This window comes from Acinonyx jubatus, chromosome D2 (genome assembly GCF_027475565.1).
Source record: "Acinonyx jubatus isolate Ajub_Pintada_27869175 chromosome D2, VMU_Ajub_asm_v1.0, whole genome shotgun sequence".
NCBI classification, from domain to species: Eukaryota; Metazoa; Chordata; class Mammalia; order Carnivora; family Felidae; genus Acinonyx; species Acinonyx jubatus.
Window position 1 is genome coordinate 51,509,820 of NC_069393.1, and position 23,055 is coordinate 51,532,874.

General features: G+C 41.2%; 1 protein-coding gene across 1 annotated transcript in view; it reads left to right on the plus strand.

Moving 5' to 3' along the window:
• Positions 1-18,748: 18,748 nt before the first annotated feature.
• EXOC6 (exocyst complex component 6) overlaps positions 18,749-23,055 on the plus strand; it is a 316,918-nt gene continuing 312,611 nt past the window's right edge. Inside the window, exon 1 of the mRNA XM_053207218.1 lies at positions 18,749-18,898. The gene's annotated coding sequence lies outside the window, so the exon portion shown is untranslated. The remainder of the gene's footprint in view (positions 18,899-23,055) is intronic.

Here is a 23,055-nt window from a genome sequence, read left to right on the forward strand (position 1 = left end):
TGAAAAATTATGTCTATAGAAGAAAACAGTAATTGCCTATAATCCCACCAATATAGGGATTAAATTGTATAGAAAGCTTAGGATATTTCCTGTTTTGTTTTCTCCACATGTTTATATGTATAATAATTTTAAATTATGACTTTTTCCATCTTAAAATTATTTTTGAATAGTTAAAAATATAAATAGTACAGAGGGTAATAGAGTAAAAAATATGTGTCCCTCCTATCCTTCTCTCCCTACCTCAGCCATATAGTTCACCATTAGAGGCAATCTCTTAGTGATTTCCTTGGTAGTCTTCCAGTGATGATCTACATATATGCCAGGACATTTATAATTATCTCCTTCTCTTTTGCTTCAATACAAATCATAATGTACTACACATTCTTTTCTCTATCTTGCCTTTTTCACTTAGCAATGGATTTTTTTTTTAAACAATGATGGGTTAATTAAAAAAAACTTAAAAAAATTTGTTTTGAGAGAGAGAGAAAGTACAAACAGGGTCAGAGAGATTAGAGAGAGTGAGAATCCCAAGCAGCCTCCACACAACAGCATGGAGTCCGATGCGGGGCTAAAACCATGAGATCATGACCTGAACCAAAGTTGGACGTTCAACCAGCTGAGCCACCAAGGCGCCCCAGCACCCCAGATTTAGAAGGCCTTCCCATATCAGTATGGATAGAACTCCTCTTCCACCTTGCTTCTCCTCCCCTCCCCTCCCCTCCCCTCCCCTCCCCTCCCCCTCTTTCTTTCCTTCCTTCCTCTCCTCCTCTTCCTCCTCCCCCACCTTGCTGGATTGTATTCCCTTTTATGTCTGAATCCTAACTCATTTAATGTACATTTAGGTTGTTTGCGGCCTTTTGGTATTACAAACAATGCTTTGATAAATATCATGTATACACGTCATTTCTGCTCTAGCATATCTAGGACAAATTCCTGGAATTGGAATTGCTGGATCAAGTGGTATGTACCTAGATAGATATGGCCAATTCACTCCCTATGTTTTATCATAATTAAGAGTATATTGAACATGCAATTTTGTTATCTGTGTTTAAAATTATTTATTTGGGTTTTTATTGAGCTCTATGCCCAATGTGGGCTTGAACTGATGACCCCGAGATCAAGAGTTGCATGCTCTACCAACTGAGCCAGCCAGGCGCCCCTTAAAACATTTCATATGAATAAATACTTTCTTTTATAAATATCATGTTAATGATTACATAATGTATTCTTATGTAATGATGCCATAATTGCTTAATTCTTTTATCGTTGGCTTCTATGACATTGTTTTTTTGTTGTAACTTTTCTAAAATGAGCACAGTTTACCTCCATTTCAGTTTCATTCCTTCTAGAGTACATTCATAGAAAACGATTCATTGAGCCAAAAGGATGAATATTATTGATCACTATTGTAAAATTATTTCCTGGGAAAGTTCTACTAGTTTATGTAAGGAGAGAACAAGGCTCATTTCACCCCACCTTCACCAGTGAGGCAGCTTATCTATCTAATCTTTCTTAATGGTCTAGGAGCGGAATGATATATTTTAATTTTATGTTTAATTTTTTTTATCAAAAATTGAATTATTTTATCTATTTCTTTTTCTTCTTTAGCATATTACATTTCATGCCTCAGTCCTTTTCATATGGATTTATTTGAATTCTTTATGTTGGAGGACATGACTTTTTGTTTTATTTATTACAGAAATATTTCTTAGTTTCTAAAAAAGGTGCTTATAATTTTTATGTGAGAAATTTTATGTAGTCAAATGTAGCGATGATTTCCTTTATTTCTCTTAAGCTTAGAAAGTCTTTCCTCATTGAGAGAGCAATGAGCATTTACCTGACTTAAGAAAACTCTTCCTAAGACTCTCCCTTCTCCCCGATGCTCCTTCTCTCTACATTTAACTCTTAATTTCTTTTTCCCCACAGTATGAAGTGAAGAACCAAATAAAATTTTTCTGTGAAATATCTAACCAAGTATCCCATTTGTTCAGTAATCGTTTTTGGCCCTTTTACTATATTAAATGTCTAAAAATATGTTGGTTTTTGGATAAAGTATAATGTTCTTACAGTTTGGTTTTTGTATTTAATATATCTGTAGCTGAGTTTGAGGACTAGAGTTTGCTTTCAGCAGCACAAGGATGAGAGCTCCTGCTCATCCTTACAGATAATCAACTCTCTCCTTCTGAGGTGTGGGCTAGCTTTGTGAATAGAGAACGGGGCCACCGGGAGCCTGGTGGCTCAGTCGGTTGAGTGTCTGACTCTTCATTTCGGCTCAGGTCATCCTCTCAGGGTTTTGGGATCCAACTGTGTATCAGGCTCTCCACACTGAGCTTAGAGCCTGCTTAAGATTCTCTGTCTGCTTCTGCCCTTTTCCCCCACGTGCTCTTTCTCTAAAATAAAAATAAAATAAAATAAAATAAAGAGCTAGCTTTCACATTAGATTCTACCATATCTGGGTTTTCCCATTCATGACTTTTGTACCACAGATGAAAGGGCTCAGAATGTACAAAGTACCCAATCTGAGAAGCAATTTAAGAAGCTCTAAGTGTTTTGCTGTCTGAATCATCTGACATGGAGGAGCATGTGCCCTGCCCTCCAGTCCATCTATATTTTACATTATACTAGTTCAGTGTATGTATTAGGCAAAATCTTAGATTAAAACAATAGAGAATTTATTGGAGGCTTATGTTTTTCCATTTTTTCAAATCTTTATTGACGTTCACAGAAAAAGTAAATATTTTCTAGGTATAATTTATACTCAACAAAATTTTTATTTATTGAGGTGAAATTCATATAGCATAAAGTTAATAACCATTTTAATTTTTGTAAGTTTTATTTTATTATTTATTTTGAGAGAGAAAGCCTGGGTGGGGGAGGGGCAGAGAGAGAGGGAGAGAGAGAGAGAGAGAGAGAGAGAGAAAGAGAGAGAGAGAGAGAGAGAGAGAATCCCAAGCAGGCTCTGTGCTGTTAGCTGTGCTGTTAGCTGTTAGCTGTGCTGCAGGGCTCAATCCCACGAATCCTGAGCTGAAACCAAGAGATGAATGCTTAACCAACTGAGCCAACCCGGGTGCCCCTAAAGTTAACCATTTAAAAATAAACATAGCATAGCATTTAGTGCAATCACAGTGGTGTAACCACCACCTTTATTCTGTTTCTAAGCATTTTTGTTTTTCCAAAATAAAATCCTGAACCTGTTAAGCAGGCACTTCCCATTCCCTCTTTTGATCAGTTCCTGAAAACCACCAATTTGCTTCCTGTCTCTATGGGTTTACCTATTCTGGATATTTCACATAAATGGAATAATACAAAGTGTGGTTTTTTTTTTTGTTTGTTTTTGTTTTTGTTTTTTTTTTTTTGTCTAGCTTCTAAAACATTAGCTGAATGTTTTTGAGGCTCATCCATGTTGTAGCATGTATCAGTACATCATTCCTTTTTGTGGCTGAATAATGTTCCATGGTATGTATATACAATTTGTTTCTTCATCTGTCAGTTAATAGATACTTGGATCGGTTCCACCTTTTGGCTATTGTGAATAGTGCTGCTATGAACGTGTGTGTATAAGTATTTGAGTAGCTGTCTTCAATTCTTTTTGGTGTGTGTCTAGGAGTGGAATTGCTGGATCATATAGTAATTCTGTATTTAATAACTTGAGAAACTGCCAAACTGTTTTTCATAGCAGCTGCACCATTTTACATTCCCACCAGCAAAGTATGAGGATTCTAATTTCTCCATCCTTGCCAACCCTTGTTATTTTACATTTTTTTGGGGGGGTTTGTGTGTGTGTGTGTGTGTGTGTGTGTGTGTGTGTGTGTTTTGATTATAGTCATCTTTGACAATGGGAGTGCTATTTCATTGTGGTTTTGATTTGCATTTCTCTAGTGGCTAATGATGTCGAACATTGTTTCCATGTCCTTATTTGCAATTTGTATATCTTCTTTGGAGAAATGTCTATTCAGGTCTTTTTGTCCATTCTTAAATTGGGTTGTTTGTCTTAAATTGGGTTGTTGTTGAGTTGTCAGAGTTCTTTACATATTCTGGATAAGCTAATAATATAATTTACTTGACCCTTATCAGATATATGATTTGCAGTTATTTTTTCCATACTGTAGGTTGTCTTTTCACTTTCTTGATGATGTCCTTGAACACACAAAAGTTTTAAATTTTGATGAAGTTCAGCCTATCAATTTTTTTTTTTATTGTTGTTGCTCAGGCTTGTGGTGTCATATCTAAGAACCAACTGCCAAATCCACGGTCATAAAGATTTACCCCCTGTGTTTTCTTCTAAGAATTTTATGATTTTAGCTCTTATATCTGGATTGCTGATACATTTTGAGTTAATTTTTGTATATGGTATGAGGTAGGGGTTCAGCATCATTCTTTTGCAGGCAGATATCCTATTGTCTCAGCACCATTTGTTGAAGAGATTCTTCTTTCCCTACCTAATGATCTTGGCACTCCTGTCGAAGAACACTTGGCCATAGATGTATGGGTTCGTTTCTGGACTCTCAATTCTATTCCATTGGTCTAGATGTTGATCCTTACGCTAATACCATACTGTTTTTGGTTACTGTAGCTTTGTGGTAAGTTTTGAAATTACAACATGTGAGTCTTCCAACTTTGTTCTTCTTTTTCAAGATTGTTTTGGCTGAGGGGTTATTACCTTCCAGATACTGCTATAAACTTCAGCACACATTATGTTATATGATTCATGTGACAACTCTGTAATATAGATATGAATAGTCACGTTTTACAGGTTAAGTGATTTGGCTAAGGTTACAAATCTGGTAGTAGATCTAAGATTAAAACTAAAGTTATCTAACCCCAGAGCCTGCTTTCTTAAGAATTATATACACTGTCTCTGTCAAAGATGAGGGACCACTGGGGCTTAATAACATTGTTTTCTTTTAGGTAAAAGGTTAGAAATCCATACTCGTGAACATTTCTCAATTGGTAACCCACGGTCGGGTTGATCTGGTAAATAGATATACTGAAACCCATTTTTTCCTTTCACATTTAGTACTTAATTTTTCTAAGGTTTGTTACTGTTCAGACAGTTTTGCATCCTCCTCTACCTTCCTCTTTTTGTGATCATATTTTTTCAGATGGATGTTTTGAGGTTATTTTCTATTTTGAGAAAATTACACAAATCTGATTTATTATCACAACAGTTCAAAAGTGGTTCCTGTTGAAGCCCTCCACGTTGTCAATCCTGTGAACTCCTATTAGTTTCCTTCAGCGGACAGGAAGCTACTGAGTATGTATGGGTGATGCTTGATAATGTTTTCAACTAAATTGTTGAAAGAAATTTCAGTGACCTTAGGTGTATCAAATAATTATGCAAATGAAGATCTTGCCGTCATAAGCATGCATGACTTTATTTATTTATTTATTAAAAAAATTTTTTTTTAACGTTTATTTATTTTTGAGGCAGAGAGAGACAGAGCATGAACAGCGGAGGGTCAGAGAGAGAGGGAGACACAGAATCTGAAGCAGGCTCCAGGCTCTGAGCTGTCAGCACAGAGCCCGACACGGGGCTCGAACTTACAGACCATGAGATCATGACCTGAGCCGAAGTCGGAAGCTCAACCGACTGAGCCACCCAGGCGCCCCATGCATGACTTTAAAAAGCAAAGACACAAACGTATTATATTGGCAAGCTGCTCCTATATCTTTAATGTAGTTTTATTTGTTTGTTTATTTTTATATACTACATTCAGTGAAATTCACTCTTTGCTGTGTAAACTTCTATGGGTTTAACGAATGCATAGAGGTGTATAACCATCATCACCCTCGGGATAAAGAACATTTCTGTCACTCAAACTCCCTCTTCATGCTGCCCCCTGTAGGCAGCCCCTCTTTTGACCCCCAAACCCTGATAACCAATTTGCTCTCAGACCCTATAGTTTTGTATTTTCTAGAATGTCCTATAAATAGTCATAGAGTGTAGGCCTTCTGAGCATGGCTTTTTTTACTTCGTATAATACATTTGAGATTTATCCGTGTTCTTATGTTTAGAGATAGTTCTTTTATTGCTGAATGGCGTTCTGTAGTATGCCTGTGCCTGTGTATTTACCCATTCACCGTTTGAAGGACATTTGGATTATTTCCGGTTTTTGGTGATTACAAATAAAGCTGCTGTAAACAATTCCTGTAAAAGTTTTTATGGATATAAGTTTTTGTTTCTCTTGGGTAGATATTCTAGGAGTGGGATTTCTAAGTTACAGGACAAAGGCAGGTTTAATTTTGAGAAACTGCCAACCTGTTTTTCGGTTTCTTAGAGCGACAGTCACAAATTAACACAAACTTGATGGCTTAAAATAATAGCAGTCTATTCCCTCACAGTGTGGAGGCTAGAAGTCTGGAGTCAAGGTGTTGACAGGGTTATGCTCTCTTTATTTTTAATGTTTATTTATTTTTGAGAGAAAGAGAGGCAGAGCACAAGCAGGGGAGGGGCAGAGAGAGAGAGGGAGACACAGAATCTGAAGCAGGCTCCAGGCTCTGAGCTGTCAGCACAGAGCCCAACTTGAGGCTCGAACTCATGAACTACAAGATCATGACTTGAGCTGAAGTTGGACGCTTAGCCAACTGAGCCACCCAGGTGCCCCAAGGATTATGGTCTCTTTGAAGGCTCTAGGGGAGAACCCTTCTTTGCCTCTTCTTACCTTGACGGCTCCTAGCCAGCCTTGGCATTCCTTGGCTTGCAGCTGCATTACTTCAATCTCTGTCTCAGTCTTCACATCATCTCTCATGTGTCTCTTTGTGTCCTTCCTCTTCTTTTGAGGACACCAGTCACTGGATTTAGGGCCCTCTCTAACCAACTGACCTTATCTTAATTAATTATATCTGCAAAGACCCTAGTTCCAAATAAGGTCACATAATGAGGTTCAGAGTGGACATGAATTGGGGGGGGGACACTCACTTAATCCACTGCAGTGGCTGTACCATATTACATTCCCACCTGCAGTATATGACAGTTCCAGTTGCTCCAGTTTGTTTTTAATGTTTATTTATTTATTTAGAGATAGAGAACATGAGCAGGGGAGGGGCAGAGAGAGAGGGAGAGAGGATCCCAAGGGGGTTCATACTGTCAGCACAGAGCCCTATAGCAGGGTTCAATCTCAGAACTGTGAGATCATGACCTGAGTTGAAATCAAGAGTTGGATGCTTAACCAACTGAGCTTCACAGGCACCTCCCCAGTTGCTCCCGATTCTTACCAGCGCTTATTATTATCAGTTTTTTAAAGGTATTTTAGAGCGAGAGAGCAAGAGAGAGCACACATGCAAGCAAGGGAGAGGGGCAGAGGGATAGAGAGAGAGAATCTTAAGCAGGCTCCATGTTTAACATGAAGCCCAGCACAGTGCTTGATCCCACAACCCTGTGATCATGATCTGAGCTGAATTCAAGAGTCGGATGCTCAACAGACTGAGCCACCCAGGTGCCCCAATTGTCAGGTTTTGTGTTTTTTTTTTTTTAAAGCCATACTAATAGGTGTGAGATGGTGTCTCATTGTGGCTTGTATATGCATTTCTGTAATGACTAATAACGTTGAAAATCTTTTCATGTACTTGTTGGCCATCTGTATATCTTCTTTAGTAAAGTGTCTGTTCAAATCTTTCCTCCATTTTTTTAGTTTTTTTTATTGAGTTTTGGAAGTTCTTTATATATTCTAGATATAAATCCTTTGTCAGATATGTGATTTGCAAATATTTTCTCCGAGTCTGTAGCTTGTCTTTTCATTCTCTTAACAGTGTTTTTCATAGAACAGAACTTAAAAATTTTGATGAAGTCCAACTTATCAATTTTTTCTTTAACGGCTCATGCTTTAGATGTATCTAAGAACTCTGCCTATTACAAGGTGACAAAGATTTTTCTCTTGATGTAATTTTGAAACAATAAACATTGAGTTTGGTCAAACAGCAAGCTGGTTTGAGAGAAAAATGCTTGGGTTCATTTATTTATTAAAATGTCTACTTATTTTGAGAGGCACGGGAGGATGCAGAGAGAGGGAGACAGAGGATCTGATGCAAGCTCCATGTTGACAGCAGAGAGCTGGATGTGGGGCTCGAACTCACGAACGTGAGATCATGAATCTGAGCCAAAGTTAGATGCTTAACTGACTGAGCCACCCAGGCATCTTAGGTTCACTTAATGTTATAGAGATGTTAGTTCAGTTAAATTACTTGATGGTCCAGCACTCAGACAATGTCTTTAGGACCCCATCACCATCTCTCAGGTCTTCCTTCCTCAGAACGCAGAGGTTTCCATCTCAGGCAGGGTCTCTCTTCACAGTTAGCAACTCGGCCTTAGCAGCTTCAGGAGCTAGAAGAGTTTCTCTTTCCCAGTAGTTACATTAAAAAGTTCCAGGACTTTCTCTCATTGAACTGTCTTGGCTGACACGCGTTTATCTCTGAACTGATTACTTTAGCCTAGATGTGGAATATGATTGTTGGCCAGGCCTTGCTCATGTCCCCACCCCTAAAGGTAGGGATGGGAGGAGTCAGCCCCACCTGAAACACACATGAATTGAAAGTGGGTAAGTGAATTCCTAGAAGAAAACTAGGCAAATATTAACAGGAAAAAAGGGGAACCAAAAAGTTGTCAGGTAAAAACAACTAATTTTTACTAAATTGGGAAAGTGCTCTTTGTAACTTGCTAGGGACAGAATTGTGTCCCTTCCTCAAATTTGTATTTTGAAGCCCTAACCACTAATGGTATTCTGAGCTGGGGACCTTTGGGAGATAATTAGGTTTAGATTAGGCCTTCAGAGTAGGACCCCCATGATGGATTACTGACCCGGTAAGAAGGGCCGTCAGACGTCTCTGTCTGTCTGCCCTCTCAGCCATGTGAGGACTCGGTGAGAAGGTGGTCGGTCATCTGTAGATCAAGGAACATAGCTCTCACTGGAACCCAGCCATGCTGGCACCCTCATCTCAGACTTTTGGCCTCCAGAATTGAAAGAAAATACATTTTTGTTGTTTAGGCCATCCAGGCTATATGATATTTTGTTATGGCAGTCTTAGCAGACTAATTCTTAACTGCTCTTTATCAGTTTCTAATAACTGCTGTGATTAAAGCGACAACCACCCTTTATCGATTGCTTCCTATGTGCCAGGGACTGTGCTGTGTCTTACATGACTCCAGTTTTCCTAGCAATTTTCTGGGGAAGATATGTTACTCTCCTGCTTATTTTACATAGGAAAACTAAGGCTGACTGACTTTGGATAATGTACTTCAGGTCACATAGCTATTAGGTGGTGGATCCTGAATCCCAAGCCAGGTCTGTCTGATTTCATTACCCACCCTAATAACCACTGTGATTTCCTGTTATCTTTCCCCAGCTAAACTCAACTTTGCTTTGAATTGGTGGGGGCTCTTGGGCCCACCAGAGTTTTCTGTCCCTCACCCAGCAGCAGCAGACCTCTGCTTTGTGTCAGAGCTGGATCCCAGGCACAAGTATGTCTCTTGCCCCAGTATCAGGGGCAGACACCCCTCCCCATCTTGTCTTCATATAGGACTCAGGGTACGAAAGGGCTTCTCCAGTTGAGGCTCTACGCTCAAACCGTGGCAGGTGCTGCGGGACTGTATCCCCAAGAGAAAAGATCTCTCACGTCTACTGCCTGCTTACAGTCTTTCTCATGGGTACCCAGGAGAGGCCAATAGAGAAGAGATGGCAAGCAGCTAGGGATCCCTCTTGTGTCTGGTGTGCTTAGGGCTTTTAAGCTGTTATGCTAGCTTATATTCAGCCTTTAAGAATTTTTCTTCTTACCCAGTTCTGTGGTGATTGCCTATTCTTCTTATTCTTTGCCAGAAGAGAAATAGTTGGTGTGTCTTGTGTCTCGGCTCGGAAGGGCTTATCATCATTTAGAATTCAGTTCTCTGGTTGCTTTACAGCTCAGTTCTCTGATGGGCTCAACAAAGTGAGAGTTTTGTAGATTATCCATATATTTTCTTGTTATTAGTGTGGGAGCAGCATTCCCTTGAGGCTGGCTGGCTGGCTTTCTTTCTTTCTTTCTTTCTTTCTTTCTTTCTTTCTTTCTTTCTTAAGTTTATTTACTTATTTTGAGTGCGAGAGAGAGAGTGCACAAGCGAGGGTGCGCGCACAAGTGGGGGTAGGGCAGAGAGAGAATCCCAAGCAGGCTGTGCACTGTCAGCACAGAGTTTGATGTAGGGCTTGAACCCATGAACCATGAGACCACCACCTGAGCTGAAATCAAGAGTCAAATGCTTAACTGACTGAGCCACCCAGACACCCTGGAACATTATCCTCTTAAAGGCTCTGAGAAGTCTTGCAGAATAGAGACATAAATGTAACTTTAAGAGGGTGTCTTTAAAATTTGTTTAGGGGCACTGGCTGGCTCAGTCTGTAGAGCACCCGACTCTTGATCTCGACGTTGTGAGTTTGAGCCTCATGTTGGGTGTAGAAATCGCTTGAAAAATGTGTTTGATCATAGAACCCCTCTTGTGTAGCACCCATTATTTCCACCAGAATTACTATTCTTTGAATTCTGTTTGGAAAATAGAGGCCTAGATATTGATGGTTTATTCTCTGGGAACCTGGAACCCAAACAGAAAGCAGAGGTCCCTTGAGATAGTATCAGAATCCCTGTGTGTATTCCTAGAAGCAAATCCTCCTGCAGATTGGTTGGGGGTGCTGGGTGGTACTGAGGCACTCAGTAGTTAGTGTCTAATCTTGTATGCTATGAGAATACCTGAATGAATGAGACACAAGATTAAACACAAGGTCAAAATAAAGTGTTTGGAAGTCCGTAGATCATTCCATGGGTTCTCTGCTCTGGCCCATCCCACCTCTTTCTCTGAAACCAATCGTAAATCTCGTCCTGGACACTGTGTTTATATAGTTTGCTCTCATGGCTAGTCGTCACTGTCTGAGGTGCTTGGGGAACATCCCCAGGAAGGTGCTGCTGTTGTATAGTAAGGCTGGATGTGAGCCTGTTCTGTGGACCATCACCTCATGTAAGTTTGAAGTGAATCCTCAGCTTCTACTTTAAATTCTTTAGCTTCTGAGCCCTTGTCTGTCCTGTGGATTTGAGAGTGGGCCTTTGGTCCCTGCCCTCCAACCCTCAGTTACATTATCATTCTTTGAAGTAGCCTAGACATCTGTTGTTTCCATCTCCTTGTATCCTTTTTGTTTCTCATCTTGGGACACCACCTCCCTCCCTTTGAAGAACTTAACCCCCCTCCACTGCATATTCAGGTGGGGTCTGCCGATTAGTAATTGCTAGCAAGGACCAGATCTGGGATTCGAAGCCAAGCAGTCTGACTCCAAAGCCTCCTTCCATAAAAATCACACCAGCCTGTTTCCTAATTCTGAACTGTATCCCTTTTCATTTATATAGCATTTATCTCTTATTACTCTATGTAGTGAAGATATAGAAGATAACTTCTATTACAGAGTTTCTCCCCAGCCATTTGGATAAGCTCATTTAAGACATATCTGAGTCAAGACTTATTATTAAAAAATGTTCTCATCTCATAATGGGGGAGAATTTCATCTTATTGTTTTGGTGGTGGCATAAATTAGATTCTGTTTGAAAAATAATTATTTTTAATCTAAGGTCTTTAGTCCTTTTTATTCCTTAGCTACTTCAGCTAAAGTGTGGCCATGAATGACGATTAAGGAAGCTAACAGCTTTTTTTTTTTCCAGAAGGATACAACTCTAATTACCCTGGAAATATCAACTATAAATCAAGAAGGGTATCATGACTTAATTGTTCATTACACAAAAATTATATGATCCCTATTCCTTCCCTGTCCTCTCTCTCAGTCTAAAAAGATATTTAACTAAGCAATCAGGGATATTAACTATTCACAGCCTAGGCAAGTGTGGGCAAATAACCCCTGCAATAACACATGGGCCGCCACAGAAATGGCTGGCTATGAATAAGCACACAGCACTTAGTCTGGTCCTTCTTGTGTGTTTGCTGATACATTTGCAATTTCATGCACAGTTTTAAATGTTAGGCATTAATCTGAAATGGGCACTGAAGCATCAATAAAGTCTACATTTTGCCCCTTTTAATGAAAATGCGAGATATAGATTTAATGCAAAACTAAACATTTGACTCCCTATGTTCTACTCCAGTAAATTAGCCAGTGTTTGTCATCTTTTTAAAAAACCCGGAGTTTAATGCCTCATTTCACATGGTTTTGTTAGGGGCAGATAGAAAGCTGATAAACAATCCATTTGTTCTATTACAGTAGCTCCTAGCCACACCACTGGAGTTAAGCCTCCATGCTCATTTCCTTTACAAACCCTGTTGTGAGTTGAAGTGGTCTGCTTTTGAATATTTGACTGAAGCAGAGCTTTGACGAGAGTGCTTTCTCAGAGGAACACAGACCAGGCTTTGTTGGACGGCGGCCCCAGAGCACTGAGTTCTGAAATGACTCAGTGAACTTAAAAGGGAACAGCACATCAGTGAGCCCCTCTTGTGTGATGTTCTAGATTTTCATATGCATTATGCCCACCACAATCAGCATGGCTCTGAAGGGTCCATGTGACTACAAATGAGGAGCCCAGGGCTCACAGATGAAGCTGCATAGCTAGTAAGTGATGACATCTGGATTGGAGCCCACTCATTATACCACACTGCCTGGCAGATGGGGACTGTACTCCCCCATCTCTACTAGTAGTGCCTTATTTGTCATTTAAGGAAATTACTTAGGCCACCTCCTCCAGGAAGTCCTTGTTGATTGCCTGCTTATTGACTATCCTTTTCATGTGTTTTTATCACGCTTTATCTCTGCCTCCAGTGTAGTCTTTAGGACAGTCTGCCTTTTATTATATTAACTGAATACCTGCTTGACTCACTGTAAGGGGAAGGGCTATCTCTTAAATCACCTTTGTAAATACTACATAGGACTTTCCTTACCAAAGGCACTCAATAAATGTTCATTGACATTTTAATAAGGTAGATGGTTCTCAATATCGCAAATCTTATTTCCAGAAGTATGAGAGACACTACAGTGAAAGGGGCAGGTCCTAGAGGAAGTCTGCCCAGATTTGAATCCCAGCTGTAGGACCTTAGGTAAGTTACAGACCTTCTCTGAGTTTCAGATTCCTTGCTGTATAAACTAGGGATAATAATAGTACCTACGTCAAAAGGTTGTTGCAAAAGTTCAGTAATAGAAGGCACGTATAATGCTTGGAATAGTGCCTGGTATATAGGAAATGCTCGATGAATATTGGCTGTTATTTTCCTGAAAACTGGAGATTTTACAACATAGGCAAGAAACTATGTGGCACTTGATTTGTCTATAATTTTAAAATATATTTTAAGGGCCACCTGGGTGGCTCAGTCAGTTGAGCATCTGACTCTTGATTTTGGCTTAGGTCATGATCCCAGGGGGGTCAAGCCCTGTCTTGGGCTTCGTGCTAAACGTGGAGCCTGCTTAAGATTCTCTGTCTGTCTGTCTGTCTGTCTCTTTCTTTCTCTCTCCCTCTGCCCCTCTCCCCTGCTCGTGCTCTCTCTCTCTTAAAAAAATTCAAAAAAAATATTTTGAAAAAGGGGGTGGATTGAGTAATGGTGGAACTGACAAAGCTGAAGAGCCATTTAATAATGATCAATTGGATATGATTATGGAAAGAGAAATGATTCAGAAACCCAGGCTTTGGCAAGCCCCGGATTCAACATGTGCAGTGTGTTCTTCAGTCCCAATTCTGGATGTGGATATGTAAAGACGAAGTGTAGGCAATATGTGTAATGCTTGGTGAGAATGACTTCCCAAATAATTCTGTACCCACTGACACAGGTGTCGTATTTTCCAGAGCTACCTAATCATACTGATTAGGTACCAGAGAAACAGAGAGAAAGAGATGTTCATGTAGTACAGAAAGCTCATTCGGTAAACCTGAAGGCCATTCTAACTAAATAACCTACTTGCCTATTTAACACTATTTGATTCAGGGGAAGCCTCTCAACATCTCTTTGAGCCTGAATTTTCTTATAGATAAATAGGGGTCAAAATACAGATACTTCCCTTCTCTCTCCCCTTCTGGGCCTCAGTTTCACATCTATCAAATGACCAGGCAGACTCTCAGCCCCTCCTCTGGCTCACCTTCCTTGGCTCTACCTTCCCTGGGATGCTGTGAAGTCAGTTCAATAATATTGACCAAGCTGTTGGGGACTTGACTCACCACCTGACTAGAATCATTGATGGCCACACATGGAAGAATGTCTCTCTCCTGGCAGGAGGACAGCTGCCTGACAGGGGTCTGAGTGACTTCTCAGAAAGGAGAGGCTGGGGCAGCTGGCAATAGCTGTGTCTCCTCCCGTCTCCTGACCACCTGGCCTCTACTTGTATATAACAACTCTCCCTCTGGGCAGGAGGGCCAAGAAGTCTGAATTTTCTTCTTTTCTTTTCTTTTCTTTTCTTTTCTTTTCTTTTCTTTTCTTTTCTTTTCTTTTCTTTCTTTCATTTTTTTAACATTTATTTATTTATTTTGAGAGAGAGAGAGAGAGGGGGAGGAGTAGAGAGAGAGGGTAAGAATCCCAAGCAGGCTCCACGCTGTCAGCACATAGCCTGATGCGGGGCTCGATTCCACTAACCTGTGGGATCATGATCTGAGCCAAAATCAAGAGTCAGATGTTTAACCGACTGGGCCACCCAGGTGCCCCAGAAGTCTGAATTTTCTTAAGCAACCAGGCATCTTCTAAGACTCTAGCCCCAACACAGCACCCTTGCTCTCATAGAACTACAGAAGTAGCCCACTTGGAAGGCAAGAGAAGGGCAAGAGGTCTCAAAGCTTAGACTCTTTGGCTCTAGCCACCTGAAAAAGTCAACAGCCTTAAACAGGGGTTCCCAGGCCCAGTATCCATGAACAGCACCCAAGGAGGTTGTTTTAAGACAGATTCATGGGCTGTAGACTAGAACACTCTGATTCAGTAGGTGAACACTGGCCCTGAGCATCTTATTTTTAACAAACTCCATAGGGACTTCTTGTGCACAGCCAGGCTTGGGGATCCCGTTGGTTCAGGTCATGGGGAGACAGAGGATGTTAGAGAGGTCTAGTTGGTGAAGCACATCAGCTCTGCCATGCCCCAGTGGGCTCAGCAGTATGTGGTGTCCCAGATCTTTCCAGCAGTGTCTATGGATGAGTCTTAACATTTCAAAGTCTTGGTTATCTCATCTCAAAAGTGGGAATCATGGTGATGACCCCAGCATATTCATGTGACGATTAAATAGACAGTGCCCACAGAGCATTTGGTAGAAGGCTCAGCACAGAGTGAGAATTGAGTAAATATTAGTTATTGTCATTATTGTCATTGTTATGACTTCTAAAGAAGTGTGATGGCTCTTCTATCCGTGTATTAGGAGCTAGTCCTATTCTAAAGAGTCTTTCTAGGAGGAGGCCAGTATATCTTCATCAGACTTAAAAAAAAAAAGGAAATAAAAGAAAAAAGAAACAGTAGCTAGCTTTTGGGAAGGGTCTAGGGATTCTGAAGAGGCAGAGGGAGGTGCAGGTATACCGCTGGAGACCTGTGGGCAGCTGATGGAGTGGGGAGCGCTGGGGAGGGCTTGGCTGTGTACAGATACCAGACTTTGGGTGAGTCACTGGACCACTCCTGGCCTTCTTCCCGACCCCCCCCCCCCCCGCCTCATTTGTAGAATGGGATTGCCCAGGACGATATCTAAGGTCTTGTCCACTACATGATTTACCCCAGAGTCCCTTGAGGAAACACACTTCGAACACTTTTTACAAAGATGGCTCATGGAATTAGGCTAAAAAATGTTCATATGTATTCAATCTGGGTGATGAATAAAGAAATGGCTGCCAGAATATTCCTTCAGTTTCCTGTACTTTTGAAATATTTAACAACAATAACAAACTAAACTGTCATTTGTAAATGCCAATATGATTGGTTCATGTTAATCCCAGCTGGCATGACCCTGATCAAAATAGGGAAGCTGGCAAAATGGCCTTCAGTGGCCCTCCCGCTGTGTGATAGCACCCCCTCTCCCCTTTGAGATCTATACTCCCTCTCAAGTTCGTCAGTGATCCAAGGCCTCTCTTCTTCAAGGACTTGACTCATTTTTCCAGGGGTCCTGGTCTCATCATGGACTGGTTTGATCTGAGGTATGAACAGCTGATGGTGACTTAATTTCAATTCCTGCTTCTACTTATAAACCAAATAGCACGTGTATCAGATCTGAGCCTGTGAATGGGGAGGCTGGTGCGGACGTTCTGTTGGAGGATGCAGGTTGCATGCTACCTCTCAAACTCCACCACGTGCAAAGCTGCTCCCTGGCTGCAGGGAAAAGATCAATTTTGTCTCCATGTTATGGTATTCTGTTCCTGCACAGAGTAATTCAAAATGATGCCCAAATAGCTACTCACCTCAGGCACCTATGTGCATGCGTGCATACGTGCATGCGTGCATATGTGCATGCCTGTGTGCCTGCTGCTGTTAATTAGTTGCCTTTAAGTAAACAAAATAACCAGTTTATTGGGAGAGTTTTCCCTTTTTTTTTTTTTTTTAATGTTTATTTCTTTTTGAGAGAGGGAGAGCAGGCAAGGGGCAGAGAGAGAGGGAGACACAGAGTCCAAAGCAGGCTCCAGGGTCTGAGCTGTCAGCATAGAGCCCAATGCGGGGCTGAAACTCACAAACCACGAGATCATGACCTGAGCTGAAGTCCCAGGCTTAACTGACTGAGCCACCCAGGCGCCCCAAGTTCCCCCTTTTTAACTAGTCATTGTATAGCCTTAGACAAAGCGAACTTTTTGCTAAATTGCTTTTCAGAATATTATGCAAACAAACACAAATTCTAAGTGGGACTTTCTTTTGTTTCTTTCCTCCCCTGTGAATGTCTAATCTGATGCTCAATCTCTCTCTTCTTCCTTCAGTCCTCCAGATGACTTCTTTGCTTTCCTTGATCTTAATTCTACACCAAACATGAAATATATCTTGCGTATCTGCAGTGTTACCTAAAACTCAGTCATTCCCAGACCAGTCTCTTACCTTTTTGTCACACCTGTGTGTCACCCTTCCTATCATTTAACCAGTTTCTTTCTTTTCTTTTCTTTTCTTTTCTTTTCTTTTCTTTACATCAAGTCACTTCTAAAATAAAATCATTGTCAGAGAGAACTTTAACTTATTACCATAAGTAGGAAACCAGTACCACTTGACCTAAATGGAAAGTAACTATAAAAATAAATATAATACAGGGATGCCTGGGTGGCTCAGTTGGTTATGTGTCTGACTCTTGATTTTGGCTCAGGTCATGATCTCACAGTTTGTGAGTTCGAGCCACATGTTGAGCTCTGCGCTGACAGAGTGGAGCCTGCTTGGGATTCTCTCTCTCTCTCTCTCTCTCTCTCTCTCTCTCTCTCTCCTACTTTCTCTGTTCCCCTCCTCAAAAAAAAAAAAAAAAAAAAAAGAATCTCAGTCTAAGACCTGTTCTCTCTCTCTCTCTTTTAAGATTTAATTTTTTTAAGAAATCTCTACACCCAACATGTAGTTTGAATTCACAACCCCAAGATCAAGAGTGGTACACTCTACCAACTGAGCCATCCAGGAGCCCCTGTTTTTGTCTTTTTTTAAAAAATTTTTTTCTTTAACATTTATTCATTTTTTGAGAGACAGAGAGAGAGCGCAAGCAGGGGAGGGGCAGAGAGGGGGGAGACACAGAATCTGAAGCAGGCTCCAGGCTCTGAGCTGTCAGCACAGAGCCTGATGTGGGGCTTGAACTCACGAAATGCGAGATCATGACCTGAGCTGAAGTCAGATGCTTAACCGGCTGAGCCACCCAGGTACCCCTCTTTTTTTTTTTAAAGGAAGTAGCCACTTAAAAACATATTAGTACCACAATCAGATTGTTCCCCCTTTGATTTAAATCCACACAACCAATCTTGAACTGAGAAAGCTAACATCCTTCTTTTTGTGTGACTTATTGTTATTTAATGCCTATTGCAATTCCTTATATCACAAGTAGTTGTATTCCACACTTTGGAGCTCTGGACCCTTGCAGATGGTCTAATCAGACTACCTGATTCTATCCTGGCTTTCCCTCGAATGCCCAAGGTATCCCCTCCTTTGTTACTTTTGGGTGTCTTACATTCTCTCCAGGGCTCTTGCACAAGTCATTTGGGCCCTGTACCTTACCTAACCCGTCACTCGTTCAAGTCTGCACAGAAGCAAATTCTCCTAAGCCCTGCCTCCAAATACTTTCAAGGAAGGCTGACAGTGCAGTCTTTCAGAGACTTCATTTCCTCATCTGCAAATCAAGGAAGTATAAAAACACTGGCAAGGATTAAATGATCCAATGGAGAGAGAGTGCCTTGCACAATGGCCATAATAAGACCTCAATAAGCAGTAGCAATTGTTCTTGGCCATTAAGACATTAGGTCTGACCCCAGTGCCAGCTCCTTTCAAACACTCCGCTCTTAAGTCACCCCCTTTGCCCTTGCTGCCTGCATTCACTGGCTCTTGCCAATGCCAGTAAGTGATTGTTTTACTTAAATTCCTGGTCAGTGATGGTTGATTGTCTGGAATGCCATTTGTGTTTGCATGGTACATCTCAAATCTGAGTTAGCTACCAAAGTCAAGTAGTTTGGAAAAACAATGTGATTGGAGGGCATGTCCTAATGTTCCCACCGGAGAGGCTCATGGCTTCCTGAAGAGACCTTTGTTTTTCTCCCTTTGTTGATACGTGTAGGGGGGGGAGCTTCTGAGAAGGGATACGGCCTTTAGCTCTGAAGGGGCTTTGGAGTGGCCAGGTCCTTCAGAGTATTGGGTAGTACATTCATAGTAAGCTCAGTTTCTTTGTGTGAGCCCTTCTTTGCCGTAGTAGATTAAGGCAAAGACACTAGACTCCTAGAAGCCAGGTTCATCCTCTCATAAAAGGACGCCAAGCAGAGAGTCATACAGTAAAGGGAGGTAAACATTCTTTTAAACTAATTTATCAATTTAACACAGCATAGTGGTGTTGGGTTCCCAGGGTCAACAGCCAGCAGTCACATTCCTCAGTTGTTTGATTGGTGAAACGCATTAACAAACAGCCGGTAAAACTCTTTCTGATTAATCATGTTGATAAGTTGTGTGTGTGTGTTTGTAGTGTGTTACAAGCTCTTCTAATTTAATCTGCTTGGACAGCAGCCCAATCTGCTGAAGTGTCTTGACTTAATCTAAAGACGCATTGATGAGAAGGCTACCAGGCCTGGAATTTTATTGTGATATCACGTAATCATTAACATTATGTGGCTAGTGCTTTCCTGCAGTTTGATTCCTTTCTTAAAATGAAGGAAGTGTTTATAGAGTGAGGGCATAAAGTAAAGGAGGATGAGCCCCAGAAGCAGTGAAAGGAAAGGCAGGTGCTGTTATTAGCTGAACCAAAGACATTGTCATATTGTCAGGGATAAAAATATTTGAAAACACTGATAATGACTTCAATGAGGACTTATCTTTTAAAGGAAAAGAAAGGTAAATATGCCTTTCTCTCAAAAAAGTGGAGATTTAGATCCAGGTTTCTCAACCTTGGCACTACTGATGTTTTGAATTAGATAATTGTTTATTTCAGGGAGCTGTCCCGTGTATTGTAGGATGTGTAGCCTCTACCTAGTAGATGCCAGTAGCCGTCCCTGATCCCTTTTGCGGCAACCAACAAGATCTTCAGACATTGCCCGGTGTTTCCTGGGGGGCAAAATTGCCCTCATTTGAGAACTACTATTCTAGATGTATAGTTCTGAAATCTCAAATAACCTATTATGACTCTGCTGACACCACTCCATATTATTATTTTTTATAGTTTTTTTTTTAATGTTTATTTATTATTGAGAGACAGAGAGACACAGAGCGTGAGCAGGGGAGGTGTAGAGAGAGGGGAGACACAGAATCCAAAGCAGGCTCCAGGCTCTGGGCTGTCAGCACAGAGCCTGATGTGGGACTCAAACTCACAAACTGTGAGATCATGACCTGAGCTGAAGTCAGTTGGTTAACCAACTGAGCCACCCGGGCTCCCCGACTCCACTCTATATTATTGAAGACAAAGCAAAACCTTTAGTTCTTCCAAAGGGCCCTTTCTCACCTGGATGGCTCCTTCCTCTGATCTTTCTATGTAGAGACCTTCAGTCCACACTGTCTTCTTCTCCTGCTCTTCCTTCTTCCACACACAGAACACTGTACTAAACGATTGATTGATAACAGCTTGCTAAAGGGAATTCTTTCTCCCTTAGATTTGTGACACCTCAGAGGCAGTCTAGACAAAAGTCCTCAAATTATTCAGAAATAAAAATGAATGTTCTTAAAAAAATTTTTTTACATTTATTTATTTTTGAGAGACAGAGCATGAGCAGGGGAGGGGCAGAGAGAGAGGGAGACACAATCTGAAGCAGGCTCCAGGCTCCGAGCTGTCAGCACAGAGCCCGATGCAGGGCTTGAACCCACAAACTACGAGATCATGACCTGAGTGGAAGTCAGATGCTTAACTGACTGAGCCACCCAGGCACCCCAAATGAATGTTCTTTAATTTAAAATAAATGTCTAGGTGCGCCTGGGTGGCTCAGTTGGTTAAGCATCCAACTCTTGATATCGGCTCAGGTCGTGATCTTGAGGTCATGAGATAGAGCCCTGTGTTGGGCTCCGTGCTGAGTCTGGAGCCTGCTTGGGATTCTCTCCCTCTCTCTCTGCCCCTCCCCCAGTCACCCTCTTTCTCTCTCAACATAAATAAATAAATAAATAAATATTTTAAAAAAGTGTCTAAATAATAGCAATTTAAATGGGGTGGGAGGCAGCAGGAAGAAGTGGCAGAATTGCTGAAATTTAAAGGAGCTCACGTCCATGGACAGAGGACCCTAATAGATGCAAAGAAGACATACAGATGGCCAGGAGACACATGAAAAGATGCTCAACATCACTCATCATCAGGGAAATATAAATCAGAACCACACGGTGATATCACCTCACACCTGTCAGAATGGCTAGTACTAAAAAGATAAGAAATAAGTACTTTTTAATTCATTTTATTAACGTTTTATTTTATTTTTTGAGAGAGAGAGACACAGAGCATGAGCAGGGAAGGGGCAGAGAAGGAGACACAGAATCCGAAGCAGGCTCCAGGCTCCGAGCTGTCAGCACAGAGCCCGATGCGGGGCTCAGACTCACAAACCGCAAATCATGACCTGAGCCAAAGTCGAATGCTCAACCGACTGAGTCCCCCAGACGCCCCAAGAAATAATAAGTATTGGCGAGGATGTGGAGAAAAGGGAGCCCCTTGTGCACTGTCAGTGGGAGTGCAAACTGGTACAACCACTGTGGAGAATAGTATGGAGTTTCCTCAAAAAAATAAAAATAGCAATAACATGTGATCCATTTCACTACTGTGTATTTACTCAAAGAAAATGAAAACACTAATTTGAAAAGATATATGCACCTCTATATTTATGCAGCATAATTCATAATAGCCATGATATGGAAGCAACCCAAGCATCCATCCAAGGATGAATGGGCAAAAAGGATGTGGCATACATATACAATGGAATATTAGTAGTAAAAAATGAGATCTTGCCGTTTGTAACAACATGGATGGACTTAGAGGATAATAAATGAATAAATGAAATAAATCAACCCGAGAAAGAAAAATACTATATGATTTCATTTATATGTGAAATCTAAAAAACAAAACAAATGAATAAACAAACAAAAAAACCAAACAGACTCTTAAATACTAACTGGTGGTTGCCAGAGGGGAGGTGACTGGAGACATGGGTGAAATAGATAAAGGATGTTAAGAGATACAACCTTCCAGTTATAAAATAAATCAGTCATGGAGATGAAAAGTGCAACACAGCGAATATAGTGAAAGAAAAAAACTCACATCTATTCAATGCTTGCTCGGCATCACACCCATTATCTTATTTAATTCAGATGTCACCCACATTTTACAGATGAGGAAATAGAAGTTTAGTGAAGTGATTTGTTCCGGTCTCCAGAGCTGAACTGATCGCATGTGGATTTGAACCCAGGCAATCTGACCCTGGGGTGGGCACTTAGCCCTTATTCATTCAGCTTCCGTCCTAAATGGGTAGAGGATCACTGAATGGGGCTGTGGACCAAGAGGAGAGGTGACTTTTCAGGAGTCGTAAGAACAACTTGGCTGAATTCTAGAGGCCCCAGCTTTCAGTGTCTGGGCCTATGCAAATCTTCAAGTGAGTGTGGTCCCATTTCTTTGTTTCCATCTGTCTTAGTGAAACTGCCTCTGCTTAGCGGTGTGGAGTATTGCTTTCCTAAGTTTAGAAAGTTCATTTATAAAGGCAGCTGAAGTGAAGAATATGGTTCAAGAGGGTGCCCCAGCTTGCAGGTGTTAGGAGAATAGGGTGGGTGTGGGGAATGTAGGGCTGGGGAATCGAGAAATACGTTGAACCTTTGATCCTTGAGGAATGTGGGAGGGAAAAAAAAAAGTATGGACATCAGCCCAGAGCCTTGGCAGGACCTATCCCTGGACCTGTCCTAAAAACCCTGTTTTTGTTCATTTTGTATTTCTAATACAAAAGCACCAGGAGGTAGCAGTAGTTTCCAGTGACTTGGTGCAAACATCAGAGGAGGTTTCCACATGCCCTTGTGTACTATAAAAGTAAGCATGTTTATTGGAGAAAAATTAAAAACAAGAAAGAAAAATATAACTGGCAATGCCACTGCATAGCAAAATCCACTGTTTGTAAATTGTGAACCATACTCTTGCAGGTCACAAAGACTATCTTCAAGAGAACTGTAATCAGATGATTGGTTGGACAGGGTGAGAAGGAGGGAGGAAAGGAGAGGCCACGGTGAAGGCCAGCGTTCACAAAATGAACCGTGTATCAGCTGCTGTCTGCTTTAACAAGCTCCTACGTTTTGCAAAGAGCGGCATGTCAGTTCCTATAGACAGGGCACCAGGAGGCCCCTCTTTGACCACTGACCATAAGTATCATCTCTACTTTGCTCTAAACGCCCTCCCTGAGCCTGGAGCAAGGACTCTCAAGGGCTTTTGAAAACCACCCAGGAGCCAGTCAACCATGCTGTGCCTGCCTGAATACGCTCTCCTGGTACTCTCTCCTGGG